The sequence below is a fragment of the Ziziphus jujuba genome, chromosome 8 (assembly GCF_031755915.1).
Source record: "Ziziphus jujuba cultivar Dongzao chromosome 8, ASM3175591v1".
In the NCBI taxonomy this organism is placed as follows: Eukaryota; Viridiplantae; Streptophyta; class Magnoliopsida; order Rosales; family Rhamnaceae; genus Ziziphus; species Ziziphus jujuba.
The window spans coordinates 4,634,719-4,640,377 of NC_083386.1; positions in this window are offsets into that span (position 1 = coordinate 4,634,719).

Consider the following 5,659-nt stretch of genomic DNA (forward strand, 5'->3'; position numbering starts at 1 on the left):
AAAATGAAGAAATGCTTCTCGGACTTTCGGCAATTAACTGAGACGTCGGGCTCGCCCCGGACGATCAACGTCTCCCAACCTGGACCTAGGGGAACGGAATTTAAAAATATGATATGCTAATCATCTCAGTAAGTGACCCTATCTACTGAACACTTTTAATATTAATAATATAACAATAAAGGAATTTAATTAATACCGACAATTAAATAAATAAATAATAATAAACATTTGAAAGTAATAATTTCTCTCAAAACCCTTACTCCGTCGGAAATGTTCCCCTTTTAAAACATTTTCACAAAACCCATTATTCGTATTTCCCGAAAACCAAGGGACCAAACAATCTAATAAATAGTAGATAAATACCCCAAATATAAATAAAATGTAATAAAATATAATAAACAATTTTTGAACACTTTGGGATTTGAAATTTCCATCCGAAAATTTATACTTGACGCACCACACCATATACCAATGATGCCCTTCGATACCCAGCGTCCCGAGCACTGACTGGCGGGGAGATTAAAGAGAGAAACTTGCATACGGCACTTCGGCGTCCCGACAGTACCGTTACTGAAACCGTCATCCCAGCCAAGGAGGGGGGCGGCTGTAGCCAATATCAAACTTGCCTGCCCTCGGTCCAATGGCAACTCACGGGATGCATAATAGCTTGCGCGCTAACCACAATACACCGGAACACCAATACTGTATGAGTGCGTCTAAAATAATTATTAAATTAATTATTACCGTACCGATTTTCCAAAATCACCGTGGGAAATATACCAGTTTTCAAATTTACCATCCCACATATTTTCCTTTAACATACCCAGTACGAAACCATTGATAACAATATAAAAATAATTTTTCTTGTAACACAAGGTCCAACAAATAATATTACACGGGCATAATTATAAAATTTAAACCACCAAATTAAACAAATAATTTCCTTAAAATATTTAAACCAATTATGCCCAAAAATAATATTAAAACCACATACGATTTATTACTGAAAATACCTTCCTCATGCGTAATAAATAAAATTAAATCACAATAAAATAATAATTTTCCACAATTATAATTAAATTGCACCACATGAGCATAATTCCAAATATCAATTAAACACCAATTAAATATAATTAATTGCCCTAAAATATTTGTAAAGGTGGGTCACTCACCTGGAACACGCAATTAACCTAAGATCCTCCATGGGATCAATTCCACGATGCACACGTGCTCCTAGAACAACAATTCACGCAGATTCAAATAAATTAATATTTTATTCGGGTAAATAATACCCAGTGCCGGGGGGTTAAACACAAACGTTAACCAAAATTGACGAATAACATACCGAAACGAAGCTTATGGAACGAGGATCGCATTACTGACCTCCATTGAGCTCAATTCAATCGGCAGTGGTCGGAATTTGGCCGGAAAGCTTCGGCCGGTCTTGATCTCCTCGTATCTCACAAATCGACGGGAGTTTAGTTAATTGGAGCTCAGAATTAGAATTAGAGGGTCCAAATTAGTGGGAAATGACCGGTTGCACGACCGGTGGCTGCTGGAAAACGGGCAAACCAGCGACAAACTGACCGTCGGCATTGGAGGCCGATCCCGGCACGTCCGTTGGCCATTCAACAGGAGATTTGGATGCCGGTGTCTCCCAGCTGCGGGCTTTCACGTCGGCCGGCGCGTGACTCTTTCCGGTGGCCGGAAAATGTACAGCAGGGAGAGAGATGTATCGGCGGGAGGGAGAAAAATGAAGAAAGAAGGAGAAGAAGGAAGAAGAAGAAGAAGATAAAAGAAAAGAGGGGCCTGTGGCCCTTTTTTCCCACGTGGGTGAAAAGGAAAAAAAGAAAAAAAGAAAAGAAATAAAAAAAATATAATAAAATAATAAAATAATATTATTACATAAAATAACAATAATAAAATAATATGGTATTAAGCATGGTTGACATGAGGCATCTCACCATGGTGACACATGGTCACATTTATTAAGTCACACATGGCACATTGTTACACGTTTAAAAATAATATTAAAATAATACAGTATTTGAAAAACTCTACAGGTCCATAACTTTCAGACCACATGTCCAAATCGGACGTGCCACTAGTCTACGGACTCGTATCAACGTGCACTTCACAACCATGCATGAGTCAAAGCTCAACTTTGCATGAATAAAAAGTCAACTCGGGCACCCCTTGGACAGTTTGGACCTCAACTTGTTTTGCCCATAACTTTCAAACCGTAGCTCCGTTTTCGACGTGTTACTAGTCTACGAACTCGTGCCAATGTGTACTTCATAATGGTACCTCAGTCAACCTAGAATTCCATCCGAGTCAAAAAGTCAACTTTTGACCCCTTCGGTCAACGATCAAAGTCAACGGTTAAAGGTCAACCTCGGTCAACGTGCAAGAATTCCGATGTGGTTTGGGACGGGGTGTTACAGCAAGTGAGAAGCTTCAACATGGGGAAGCTGGACCAAGATGCTCATTCTATTTTACATAGTCCGCACGGTTAAGAAAAGAAAAAATTGGTATCCGAAAATTCCATGATGGTTCTATGGCGATGAAAATGTGGTCTCATACAAAGGCAGCAAGTGAGAAGCTTCGACATGGGGAAGCTGGACCAAGATGCTCATTCTTTTTTACACAGTCCGCACTGTTAAGAAAAGAAAAAATTGGTATCCGAAAATTCCATGATGGTTCTATAGCGATGAAAATGTGGTCTCATACAAACAGCAAGTTAGAAGCTTCGACATGGGGAAGCTGGACCAAGATGCTCATTCTATTTATATATATAAATGGGGATCCAAAGTTGAAAAGTATCCCAAGTAGGAAAAAAGCAGCAGGTGAGAAGCTCCTCGCTGCTTTGTTTTTTTTTTTTTTTTTTTGGGTAAATGAGAAGCTTCTCGCATCTCACTACACGGAAAGTTGCCGACCACTCTAACAAGTGATCTTCTTTAAATTTCAGCATATCGTTTTAAGCAATTTGGATTACAATCTTAACAGTTTAGATTTGAGATTTCCTCCTTTTTTTTTCTTTTTTTTCTTTTTTTTTTTTTTTTGATTTCCTCTTCTTTAAGATATTTTGTGAGATCAAAGTTTATTTGTTTGATGAATATTTTTGTTCAAGCCATTTTTAAGTGATGTGTAAAGCTAAACCATTATTTGTAGTCAGTAAATAATTTTAAGCTTAAGTATTGCGGTTCTTTTTTTTATTTTTTTATTTTTTTTATCTTTTATATTCTTTGCCCCACTTCACGTGAAAACTGAATCTTCTATTAAATATAATAGTGACAAAAGGAGCTATTCAGGTATTTGCGTAGAAGAAGGGATCGAACTCTCACTCCCAGGAATGAAACTGGTGAAATCAGTTACTTACCCTAGTGTTACTCCTCGGCTTCCTTCTTCCACATACGACTTACTAGAGGAGCTTGTGTCACTTCCTTGCAAATTGGAATCCTTTCTCTAGATCAAATTAAGGGGAAAAAAAAAGAAAAGAAAAGAAGGCACGTAAAATTGATGGTATTGATATTTGGTTACTAAGTTTATACCCTTGATCAGTTTGATTTTTTTGCTTGCAAGTTTAATTTCACAAAAAGAAAAAAAAATATATATATATATATTATTAATTTGTGTGGCTTTTTCTAAACATTTAGCTAACTTGAACATTATTCAATATGTTTAAATTGAACTTTTTCATACTTTTCCAAAACTATCTACAGATTTTTCTATGTTGAATAAAAGCTTTTGAATTTTAACGTTGAACTTTAATAATAATAACAATAGAACGTCCCACATTGGTTAAATATGGGGACCAAAGATCACTATCTGAGGAGGTAGTTGTCACGTCATGGTCCTGTTTCTCCTCTGCCCAGCCACTTCATAATTTCCCCTTTCAATCATTTTCCCTTTAGTTTCATTTTTTCTTGTCCAATAAACATATATATATATATATATACACATATATATTGTTATAATAGATGTTTATTCCTTATAATGATATGAACATTTAATATCAAATAACATATTGCTTCTTTATTATTTTATTATTGACATATAATGAACATGGAAAGAACAAAGAACGATCCAATACTCAATAAATCATTTAGCCTTTTTAACCTTCAACCTTTTTCCACAATAGATTTTGATGAATGAATTTTTAGCTTAACAAGACAAACTTCACAAGGGCATTCAACAAGAAATGTAAATGGCATAACTTTTCAAACATATCATTTTCATTTAAGAGGCATAAATACAAAGAAAGAAACAGTAAGACTGAGAGTTAATAAGACACATGCCTTTCTAGTTTGCATCATCCTGAAATTTGCATCTTCGAAAAGAAGATAAACCTTATAATAGTCCATACAATGTTTTGGAAGTCCATTACTTGTTAGAGAGAGCAAGGGTGTCACTATGTTAGCCAGAGCAATGGAGAGCAAGAAGGAAAGGGAAAAAACAATTGATAAAGATGGTGTAAAGAGGACCTTGGAAAAACTGGAGTGTAGCCTACAACGACCAAAAGTCAAATATTTACACCTGAAAAAAATAAAATCGTCAAGATCATATTTAAATAAATGTATTTTTATAGATTAAACATATTCAATGCTCAAAATTATTTGGCAAATTTACATCTTTTGATAAAAATATTCTGGCAACTACATGCTCTGTCCAACAAAAATGACATTAAGCAATAGGACCATATTGCAATTATGAGAGGATCATGGCAATTTTGTGCAAGCAAAACCAAAGTCACAACCAGAAATTGCCAGTTGGAAAGTAATGAAGAAATATTTTGGTCCTCCCGTTGATGACGCTCACCAAATTCTCCTTCTCCAACAAATATTTTCAGCTCGACCCCGTTGAAATATCTGTTATAGCCCCAACACCAGCAAATCCACGGCCCTTTTTGGTTGTTCTTGGTTGAACAACGACAGAAGTGAACTTGCTGAGTGTTTAGGTACAGGAGAGTTGATATCTCATGACCACTTTGGTGTTTTGGTTCGTCATTGTCGGAGAAGAGGGAACAGCCAAATAGAGACAGAAGGTCCGTAAATGACTCAAACACACTCTTTGTTAGCGTTGCAAAAACTAAATTATCAGTAGATGAGACGGGTAACCTCCATTCCCATCCGTAAGTGTAAGGTTTTAATATTTGCAGATCTGCAATTTCTACTTCATCATACCAGATTCTTTTCGGTCTTGTAGTCTTCTTCCTCCTCTTTAGTCCATCAGCCTTATAGTTTCCCCATTGCACATCTTTGGGCTTCCCCATCTAGCATAACTTCTGTATACTTATTTTCTCCCTATGTCTCATAACTTCCACATTCATTAGTTTCAACATCCTTGCTTTCCCCATCTGCAACTTCCATATTCTTCTTTTCTCCCTCCATATCATAACTTCCGCATTCAATCAATTGCATGTTAACGTTGCTTTCGCCATCTAACATAACATCCCCTCATTTCTCTTCTTCTCTCTCTAGTACTACTCCAACAATGCTTTCATGATCGCTGCAACCATCTTCCGTATTTCCATTACTGGAAACTACTCTCCTCCCCGACTTGTCTAATGTTCTACTACTAGAAGTAGTAGTACTACTTCCTGTTAGTTGAAAATTATTCCATGTATCTTGAAGATAAGATGTATTTATTATAATGTTGA